At 33.5% G+C, this 11,748-nt stretch overlaps 1 long non-coding RNA gene across 3 annotated transcripts; it reads right to left on the bottom strand.

Moving 5' to 3' along the window:
* Positions 1 to 2,743: 2,743 nt before the first annotated feature.
* Positions 2,744 to 11,748, bottom strand: LOC148782165 (uncharacterized). Of its 3 annotated transcripts, none has more exons than XR_016053670.1 (9): positions 11,682 to 11,748; positions 8,516 to 8,891; positions 7,644 to 7,724; positions 7,348 to 7,435; positions 6,716 to 6,802; positions 5,630 to 5,706; positions 4,986 to 5,072; positions 3,518 to 3,621; positions 2,744 to 3,002 (listed from the first exon to the last, which is right to left on the bottom strand). It is a non-coding gene; the product is annotated as an uncharacterized LOC148782165 (long non-coding RNA). The 3 variants fall into 3 exon arrangements; XR_016053671.1 differs by having other exon boundaries at positions 3,518 to 3,594; positions 10,836 to 11,745; XR_016053669.1 differs by lacking the exons at positions 2,744 to 3,002; positions 3,518 to 3,621 and having other exon boundaries at positions 4,846 to 5,072; positions 5,630 to 5,733.

An 11,748-nucleotide genomic window follows, 5' to 3' on the forward strand; every position in this document is an offset into this window, starting at 1 on the left:
TTTTCCAAGAAATTGTCCCTTTCCAGGAAAGTGTTTTCTGGGAAAACATTTTTCAGGCAATTGTCTCGAAAAATATTTTCCTTGAAAGTGTTTTCTAGAAAATGTTTTCTAAGAAAATGTTTTCCAAGAAAATATTTTCCTAAACCTTTTCCAAGAAAGTGTTTTCAAGGAAAACCTTTTCCAAGAAAGTGTTTTTTGGGAAAACCTTTCCAGGAAATTGTCTTGGAAAACGTTTTCCTTGAAAGTGTTTTCTAGAAAATATTTTCTAAGAAAATGTTTTACTAGAAAATGTTTTATATGAAAACGTTTTACATGAAAATATTTTCTTCTTCCATGAAAGTGCTTTCTAAGAGAACATTTTTCTAGGAAAACCTTTTCCTATAAATTGTTTTCTGGGAAAACGTTTTCCTGGAAATTATTTTCTAGGAATTTGCTTTCTAGGAAAACATGTTTTCTAAGAAAGTGCTTTACAAGAAAATATTTTCTAAGAAAGTGTTTTCCAAGAAAGTGCTTTCTCGGAGAAGCTTTTCTAAGAAAAGGAAAATGTTTTCCTAAGAAAGTGTTTTCTAGGAAAATGTTTTCCATGAAATTGTTTTCTTGGTAAACCTGTTCCAAGAAAGTGTTTTCTAGGAAAACGTTTTCCTAGAAAGTGTTTTCTAGGAAAACGTTTTTTAGGAAAATGTTTTACAGGAAAACATTTTCTTCTAGGAAATTGTTTTCTAGGAGAACCTTTTCTAGGAAACTGTTTTTTCAGAAAACGTTTTCCAAAAAATATTTACTAAAAAAACTTTTTCCAGAAAATATTTTCTAGAAAATGTTTCATGTGAGAAATTATTTTCTAGATGAAAATATTTTCATATGAAAATGTTTTCTCTATAAAATGCTTTCTAGAGAAAACATTTTCTAGAAATCGTTGTCAAAAAAGTTTTCTAGAAACTGTTTTCCATAAAAATGTTTTCTAAGAAAGTATTTTAATAAACCCAATCATGAGGATAAATATACGGTTTGAGGAAAAAAAAAAATAAAGCATAACTTAATTCATCCAGTAAGTGTTGTGAGACGAGACTAGTTGATACAATTAGTAACTTCAATGAACATTTCAACTAATTTAATGCCCAAGAACGTACAAATTACCGGTTCATTGGCAGCTTGTGACTGTATTGATTTAATACCCGAGAACGTGCAAATTACCAGTTCATCGGCAGCTTGTGACCGTCCAATTTTTAGAGGATGAGATTTAAGTGTTAGAAAATTGAAATTTCAAATTTTGTTTTTTTTTTAAATAATCATCCGAAATTTTAGATTGAAAAAATCCTCCTTAGTAGGTCATCTGACCAAGGTAGAAGAAGTAAACTATGCTCCCGAGGGAGCATAGTATACATGCTCTTCATTGAATCTCTTTCCACCGCAATGGAGGGGCCCCATCTATAATCATACAATTTCAGCCCCTCCAGCAGTGCAAAGACTCAACTTTGTAGAATTTGTATGGTCCAGTTCCAATCCAATAACCTCTCATGGTCCATACCTTTTCTACATGAAATAATATACATTTGCCCTTCAGACGAAAACAAAACTTTTACATGTTCATGGCTATAGAAGCAAACTGAACATCAACAACTACAAATTTAAGAGACATTCATGCACATCAATCACAAAAAAAAGTGGCACATCTTATATCCCTTATTTTTAAAATTTATGCTACATTCACAAAAAACTCATCCCATGTCTGTGGCACCATCATATATCCAAATAGAGACCATAACAGCTAAAAAAAAGAAACCATATTGGAATAAAAAGGAAATAAATATGGTAGATTGAGCTACAAACTATTTTCCATGCATAGCCAATCCATGCTTAAATGAGAAGGATGTTATAATTCAAATTTGATTTAGAAAAGTATTAACATGGCTACTTCATAGTTGACTGCAAGCACTTTAGCTAAGCATGCATAAGAATTGTTTAGATATTGCCTGGTGTAAATGGAAATTGCCTAGGTACATTCAACTCTTTATCTTTTTTCTTTTTTTTTTTGAGGAAGTTTATATCGGAAGAGAAAGAATGAATTTCAAATGAATTTCAAAAACTCGTCCCATGTCTGTGGCACCATCTTATATCCAAATATAGGCCAAAACAGCTAAAAAAAAGAAACCGCACTGGAATAAGAGGAAATAAATATGGCAGATTGGGCTACAAACCATTTTCCATGCATAGTCAATCCATGCTTAAATGAGAAGGATGTTAGAATTCAAATTTGATTTAGAAAAGTATTAACATGGCTACTCCATAGTTGACTACTTCAAATTTGATTTAGAAAAGTATTAACATGGCTACTTCATAGTTGGCTGCAAGCACTTTAGCTAAGCATGCACAAGATCTGTTTAGATATTGCCTGGTGTAAATGGAAATTGCCTAGGTACATTCAACTCTTTATCTTTTTTTTTTTTTTTTTTTTGAGGAAGTTTATATCGGAAGAGAAAGAATGAATTTCAAATGAATTTCAAAAACTTGACCCATGTCTGTGGCACCATCTTATATCCAAATATAGGCCAAAACAGCTAAAAAAAAGAAACCACATTAGAATAAGAGGAAATAAATATGGCAGATTGGGCTACAAACCATTTTCCATGCATAGTCAATCCATGCTTAAATGAGAAGGATGTTAGAATTCAAATTGATTTATAAAAGTATTAACATAGCTACTCCATAGTTGACTGCGAGCACTTCAGCTAAGCATGCATAAGAATTGTTTAAATATTGCCTGGTGTAAATGGAAATTGCATTACATTCAGCTCTTTATCTTTTCTTTTCTTTTTGAGGAAGTTTTATATCGGAAGAGAAAGAGAAAACAAAGAGAAAGAGAATGAATTTCACTCAACAAAATGCAACCATGTTAATGCAAATAAAAACTCCACCTTAATCCCAGAGCGACTCTTCATAAAGCTTAGTTTGTATGTACTTGACCTGGTGGTAATGGGAGGAATCCAAGATTTCCTCATTCAACACTACAAGAAAGAAGTAGTCAAATCCCAATTCACAAAAGCTATCTTACAAATATAAAAAAAAATCAATAATGCTAAAAAATTGCAAGAGACACACTATCTACTATAATTGAGAACAAAATAAAAGTTATGCCCCCAAACAGTCACAACCACATTGGAATAAGAGGTAATAAATATGGCACATTGGGCCACAAACCACTTTCCATGCATAGCCAATCCATGCTTAAATGAGAAGGATGTTAGAATTCAAATTTGATTTAAAAAGGCATTCACATAGCTACTCCATAGTTGACAGCGAGCACTTCAGATAAGCATGTCTAAGAATTGTCTAGATAATGCCTGGTATAAATGGAAATTGCCTAGGGACATTTAGCTCTATATCTTTTTTCTTTTTTTGAGGAAGTTTATATCGAAAAAGAAGGAGAAACAAAGAGGACAAAAATAATGAATTTCACTCAACAAAATGCAACCATGTTAATGCAAATAAAAAGAATGCATATAATAGAAAAAAACTCCACCTTAATCTCAGAGGGACTCTCCATAAAGATCAGTTTGTATGTGTTTGTTCGAAAGCTATGAAAAGAGCATCCTTGACCTGGTAATGGGGGGAACCCAAGATTGCCTTCATCAGCATTATAAGAAAGAAGAAGACAGAGATTGTCAAACCCCAAATCTCAAAAGCTATCTTACAAATATAAATAAAATCAATAATGATAAAAAATTACAAGAGACGCACACTATCTACTATAATTAAGAAATAAATAAAAGCTATACTCCCAAACAGTCACAACATATGGCATTAAAACCAATACACATAACAGCTAAAAAAAAGAAGCCATATTGGAATAGGAGGAAATAAATATGGCAGATTGGGCCACAAACCATTTTTCATGCATTAGCCAATCCATGCTTAAATGAGAAGGATGTTAGAATTCAAATTTGATTTAGAAAAGTATTAACATGGCTACTCTATAGTTGACTGCGAGCACTTCAGCAAAGCATGCATAAGAATTGTTTAGATATTGCCTGGTGTAAATGGAAATTGCCTAGGTACATTCAACTCTTTATCCTTTTTTTTATTTTTTGAGGAAGTTTATATCGGAAGAGAAAGATAAAACAAAGAGAAAGAGAATGAATTTCAAATGAATTTCAAATGAATTTCAAAAACTCGTCCCATGTCTGTGGCACTATCTTATATCCAAATAGAGGCCACAACAGCTAAAAAAAAGAAACCATATTGAAATAAGAGGAAATAAAAATGGCAGATTGGGCTACAAACTATTTTCCATGCATAGTCACTTCATGCTTAAATGAGAAGGATGTTAGAATTCAAATTTGATTTAGAAAAGTATTAACATGGCTACTCCATAGTTGACTGCGAGCACTTCAGCTAAGCATGCATAAGAATTGTTTAGATATTGCCTGGTGTAAATGGAAATTGCCTAGGTACATTCAACTCTTTATCTTTTTTTTTTTTTTTGAGGAAGTTTATATCGGATGAGAAAGATAAAACAAAGAGAAAGAGAATGAATTTCAAATGAATTTCAAAAACTTGTCCCATGTCTGTGGCACTATCGTATATCCAAATAGAAGCCATAACAGCTAAAAAAAAGAAACCATATTGGAATAAGAGGAAATAAAAATGGCAGATTGGGCTACAAATCATTTTCCATGCATAGTCAATCCATGCTTAAATGAGAAGGATGTTAGAATTCAAATTTGATTTAGAAAAGTATTAACATGGCTACTCCATAATTGACTGCGAGCACTTCAGCTAAGCATGCATAAGAATTGTTTAAATATTGCCTGGTGTAAATGGAAATTGCCTTACATTCAGCTCTTTATCTTTTCTTTTCTTTTTGAGGAAGTTTATATCGGAAGAGAAAGAGAAAACAAAGAGAAAGAGAATGAATTTCACTCAACAAAATGCAACCATGTTAATGCAAATAAAAAATGAAGAATGCATATAGTAGAAAGAAACTCCACCTTAATCCCAAAGCGACTCTCCATAAAGCTCAGTTTGTATGTACTTGACCCGGTAATGGGGGGAATCCAAGATTTCCTCATTCAACACTACAAGAAAGAAGTAGTCAAATTCCAATTCACAAAAGCTATCTTACAAATATAAATAAAAATCAATAATGCTAAAAAATTGCAAGAGACACACACTATCTACTATAATTGAGAACTAAATAAAATCTATGGCCCCAAACAGTCACAACATTTAGCGTTAAAACCAATACACATTGGAATAACATAAGCCATATTGGAATAAGAGGTAATAAATATGGCACATTGGGCCACAAACCACTTTCCATGCATAGCCAATCCATGCTTAAATGAGAAAGATGTTAGAATTCAAATTTGATTTAAAAAGGCATTCACATAACTACTCCATAGTTGACTGAGAGCACTTCAGATAAGCATGTCTAAGAATTGTTTAGATAATGCCTGGTATAAATGGAAATTGCCTAAGGACATTTAGCTCTATATCTTTTTTCTTTTTTTGTGGAAGTTTATATCGAAAAAGAAGGAGAAACAAAGAGGACAAAAATAATGAATTTCACTCAATAAAATGCAACCATGTTAATGCAAATAAAAAGAATGCATATAATAGAAAAAAACTCCACCTTAATCTCAGAGGGACTCTCCAAAAAGATCAGTTTGTATGTGTTTGTTCGAAAGCTATGAAAAGAGCATCCTTGACCTGGTAATGGGGGGAACCCAAGATTTCCTTCATCAGCATTGCAAGAAAGAAGAAGATAGAGATTGTCAAACCCCAAATCTCAAAAGCTATCTTACAAATATAAATAAAATCAATAATGATAAAAAATTACAAGAGACACACACTATCTACTATAATTGAGAAATAAATACAAGCTATACCCTCAAACAGTCACAACATATGGCGTTAAAACCAATACACATAACCGCTAAAAAAAAGAAGTCATATTGGAATAGGAGGAAATAAATATGGCAGATTGGGCCACAAACCATTTTCCATGCATTAGCCAATCCATGCTTAAATGAGAAGGATGTTAGAATTCAAATTTGATTTAGAAAAGTATTAACATGGCTACTCCATAGTTGACTGCAAGCACTTCAGCGAAGCATGCATAAGAATTGTTTAGAAATTGCCTGGTGTAAATGGAAATTGCCTAGGTACATTCAACTCTTTATCTTTTTTTTTTTTTTTTTGAGGAAGTTTATATCGGAAGAGAAAGATAAAACAAAGAGAAAGAGAATGAATTTCAAATGAATTTCAAATGAATTTCAAAAACTCGTCCCATGTCTGTGGCACTATCGTATATCCAAATAGAGGCTATAACAGCTAAAAAAAAGAAACCATATTGGAAAAAGAGGAAATAAAAATGGCAGATTGGGCTACAAACCATTTTCCATGTATAGTCAATCCATGCTTAAATGAGAAGGATGTTAGAATTCAAATTTGATTTAGAAAAGTATTAACATGGCTACTCCATAGTTGACTGCGAGCACTTCAGCTAAACATGCATAAGAATTGTTTAAATATTGCCTGGTGTAAATGGAAATTGCCTTACATTCAGCTCTTTATCTTCTTTTTTTTTTTTTGAGGAAGTTTATATCGGAAGAGAAAGAGAAAACAAAGAGAAAGAGAATGAATTTCACTTAACAAAATGCAACCATGTTAATACAAATAAAAAATGAAGAATGCATATAGTAGAAAGAAACTCCACCTTAATCCCAGAGCGACTCTCCATAAAGCTCAATTTGTATGTACTTGACCTGGTAATGGGGGGAATCCAAGATTTCCTCATTCAACACTACAAGAAAGAAGTAGTCAAATCCCAATTCACAAAAGCTATCTTACAAATATAAATAAAAATCAATAATGCTAAAAAATTGCAAGAGACACACACTATCTACTATAATTGAGAACTAAATAAAAGCTATGCCCCCAAACAGTCACAACATTTGGCGTTAAAACCAATACACATTGGAATAACATAAGCCATATTGGAATAAGAGGTAATAAATATGGCACATTGGGCCACAAACCACTTTCCATGCATAGCCAATCCATGCTTAAATGAGAAGGATGTTAGAATTCAAACTTGATTTAAAAAGGCATTCACATAGCTACTCCATAGTTGACTGAGAGCACTTCAGATAAGCATGTCTAAGAATTGTAGTAGATGGATTAATTAACAGAAGGAAAATTGATCAACCTAAGCACAAAATGACCAAATTCCTGATGACACACTTTGTATGTATATTACACATGCGTAAAAATTATCCAAGAAAATAAATCTGCTTGAATGAATGTTGAATGCACACAGGACTCTCTATTGCTACATTGAAGCCTCACCATTTTAGCTTGAAGCATATCCAATACATTCTAGCGGGTCTGAGGGTTGAATGCTTCAAGATGAGAATGAGGAGGTGTTTCACATGTGCTGTAAGCCAAAAAGAGAAAAAGAGGTTACTGAGTGAAGCATGACACATGATGATCTCATAACACATAGAGATTATGCAATAATTCTCAGCATCAGTGGATTAACTTGCAAAGACTCTCTTGATTCTCGCTCCTCGAGAAATTAGAGAGGAAGCAAGAAACAAACAATATCAGGAAGATCTCCTACACCCACAACTGTAGAAAATTACCGTGAGTAGCATCACTCCATCGTAGGCTGCAATATAAAGACCACCTCTGATGAATAAATGTTGTTATGCTTTAATTTCTAACTGCGCATCACCACCATTCTATTAAGAATGGAAAACAAATGGAAGAATATCTAGTCATAGTAGATGGATTAATTAACAGAAGGAAAATTGATCAACCTAAGCACAAAATGACCAAATTCCTGATGACACACTTTGTATGTATATTACACATGCGTAAAAATTATCCAAGAAAATAAATCTGCTTGAATGAATGTTGAATGCACACAGGACTCTCTATTGCTACATTGAAGCCTCACCGTTTTAGCTTGAAGCATATATACATGTATATGCATGGTTGTAAACATTCAAAAACAAATGCAGCTTATTAGACATGGCTATCTAATTAGACATAGCTATCTAGTCATAGTAGATGGATTAATTAACAGAAGGAAAATTGATCAACCTAAGCACAAAATGACCAAATTCCTGATGACACACTTTGTATGTATATTACACATGGGTAAAAATTATCCAAGAAAATAAATCTGCTTGAATGAATGCTGAATGCACACAGGACTCTCTATTGCTACATTGAAGCCTCACCGTTTTAGCTTGGAGCATATATACATGTATATGCATGGTTGTAAACATTCAAAAACAAATGCAACTTATTAGACATGGCTATCTAATTGTAGATAAAAAATTTGAAGTTTTAACACTTCCAGTTACTTTCACAATAATATAAGCACAATACAGCTGGTCAGGGAGACAAATCCCTGTGTCCCATATAGCATATCCATATTCAGAGAAAGCATGAAAGGCAAAGAAATCCAAATATGAAAACAGAAGCTTTCGAAGACTGTGTCTGTCACCTGCAATAATGTTCTTCTGCACAGCCACCAACACAAGAAATGACCGAAGGCAAAAGAAATTCCTTTGAGTAAGGTAAAACCAATTCACCATTGATTAAAGACTCAATAACTTCTTTAGGGAGGGGGAGGTAGGCATTATCTTCTGATTTACTAGAAGAAGCTGAATCTGAATCACTGTGGCCAGCCATTACAGAATGATTCTCCCCAAAGTGCAAAGATCAGCAAGACAACCCTCTTTGTGAATGTGTTTAGATGTCCCGAGCTCAAATTCCTCACCTTCACCTTTCCCTAGACCTTGAAGATAAAGCTTCCTTCCAATCTGGAGTTCTATTGAGCCAATGTAACGAAAACAATAGCTACAGACAAGAGCATCAACCTGATCGAAAAAAAGAGTATGCTTGGTTAGAAAGGGGAAGGTGGATACACACAGGCACATTTGTGCGCGCACACACAAAAACAAAAGGAATATATACATATTCTTAATACGGCACAAGAAGTATTATGAAAAATACATCATCCTTAAATAGCCTATGCATATGCGCATGCATGGGCATTCTATGGTTCTGTAATTTTTATCATAGTTTGCAACTGCAAATCTTAACATGGACATTGTTAGTCACTGTGTCGGGTCTCCCCAGCATCGGAGGGTAAAACATAGCAGTTACATAACTTCTAAGAGAATTTTATATTGCCAATAACATTTTTCCTTTAGTGCAATGCTCCGTCGAGATCATACTATCCACTTACTCCCTTGGTGAAAAAGCACCGATTAAATTTTGGGATCCACTTAAGAATCATCATATGGTATTTAAAAAAATGGATTTTGAGATTTATTTTTTTATGCAGATTTCGTTGTCCAAAAATTGGACAGTCTAAATTCAATTTTAGGGCGTTAATTTTTCCAGGCTCATACCGGAATTTTAGGTGATCGGTGCATACCAATGAAGTTGAAGGACAAATTCTATAAGACAGCTGTGAGACCAACTTTACTCTATGGGGCAGAACATTGGGTGGTCAAAAACTAATATACCCATAGAATGAGTGTAGCGGAGCGGAGATGAGGATGTTGAGATGGATGAGTGGTAGACAAGGAAAGATAGAATTCGAAATGAGTACATTTGGGAAAATTTAGAAGTTGGCCAGTGTGGCACAGACCCAATATTGCACCTTTTAGGAGGTGCAAGTTAGTTCAAGTGCAAGGCTCAAAACAGGTAAGGGGTAGGCCCAAAAGGACATAGTTAGAAGTTGTGAGAAAGGATATGAAGACTTATGGCCTCATTGAGGATATGGTCCTTAATAGAACAGAATGGTGAACCAGGATTTGTATAACTGATCCCAATTAGTTGGGAAAAGGCTTTCACGATGAAGATGATGAATTTTTCTAGGCTCATTGAGGGGAGTTTGAGGTGTTTTTTTTTTTTTTAAGTTGCCTACTAGGTTGAAGAGGATACATCCCCAAAATTTGGGGCCCTAAAATTACCCCTAGGTTCGAATTTAACAAATGAAGCAAATGAAGAGTCTCCCATAGCAGAAGCAGGGAATCATTTCATTTTATTTTATTTTTGACATATTAACAGGTAGGAAAACGTCACATTGTGGCTTTGCCATCCCAAGCACCCAGGTCAAGGGCACATTGCTATAGATAACAATTTTAAAAACCAAATAAAAGTAAAAATCCCATTTTTGGAGAGAGGATTTGGCTGACCCAAACTTCTTTTCTGAAGTCTAATGACATGAATATAGTATATATATATATATATATATATATATATATATATATATATATATATATATATATATATATATATATCTATATGAAAAAGTATTAAAAACGCCTCGGGGCAAATTTGAATAGTGTTTCCCTCCAAAACGAACATAGCATGTTTGTTGAGGTTTATATTGAAACACCGCAACGGCTCTACGATGGTCGTGGTTGAATCCCGTGTTTTTTTACGTGAAAAAACCCCGCAACGGACATGCTTTGTCCGTTGCGATACCGCAACAGACATGCTATGTCCATGGCGGTCTTTTAATCCACATCGTCCGAAAAAATCAGACGGCGCTTCTAAAAATTTGAAGATTGTCTGTTTGTAATTTTTAGACAACAATTTGTAGCTAAAACGAAAAAAGAAAGTTTAATTTGGCAATAAAAAATGATGTCTAAAATTTGCCTATGTTATAAAATTCCGCAATTTTGCTATATTAAAATTTCACTGAATTACTTTAAAATTTCACTGAAATTCTACAAATTTCAGTGAAATTTGAAATAGTTTTTTTTTTTTTTTTTTTGTATTTTCACTATTTTATTTTTTCTCAATACCTCGGCTCGGCTTATATAGGCTTGGCTCGGCTTGTATCGGCTCGGCTCGACTTACATCGGTCATTCTTCTGTTGTCATTCGATACCTGAAGACTTTCCAATCCCCATATGTTTTCATTTAGCATGTGTCAAATTGTGTCTAAGTGTCTAATTATTTCAGGTAGTACCTGAAGATCAACGCAGGGCTCTTTATCCAACTCATTCTTTCAAGATTCTATTCTTCTGTTGTCAGGCTCGACCAACAGGCTAAACAAAAGAATAAAAAGTCGAGCCTGGCAACAGAAGAATATATTCACATAGAACGACAACAAAAGAATATATTCACATAGAATGACATATATTCACATAGAATGACATATATTCACATAGAAAGACATATTCACATAGAATGACATATATTCACAATATATTCACATAAAAGAATGTATTCACAATATATTCTATGTGAATATATTCACATAGAATGACAACAGAAGAATATATTCACATAATGACAACAGAAGAATATATTCACGTGTCTAACTATTTTATTCTTCCGTTGTCAGGCTCGACTTACAGGCTCAACAAAACCTGATATGTTATTGCAGAAGAATATAGGCTGATTAAATTTTTCATCATGCACATAAAGCTACAAAAGGTGACACATCATAAATCATTGAGGAGACATGAACAACCAAACAGACACACATGAGTTCATCATTATTCCTTTTTCAATGACTATTTAACTCATGATTATGATTAGGTATAATGACATATCAAACAATAGATAATATCAAAGGTTGTAACATAAGGAACTGTCAAAACATACAAACATTTTAATGGAATTACATGAAAATAGATATTCTACCTGCTGTGTGTCTTTTTTGTTTGGCGAGGTCCACAGTTGTGCATTATGAACATGGACAACCCATCTT

Source organism: Amborella trichopoda, chromosome 4, assembly GCF_054954075.1.
Source record: "Amborella trichopoda isolate Santa Cruz 75 chromosome 4, AtrichopodaSantaCruz75HAP2 v2.0, whole genome shotgun sequence".
Taxonomy (NCBI): domain Eukaryota; kingdom Viridiplantae; phylum Streptophyta; class Magnoliopsida; order Amborellales; family Amborellaceae; genus Amborella; species Amborella trichopoda.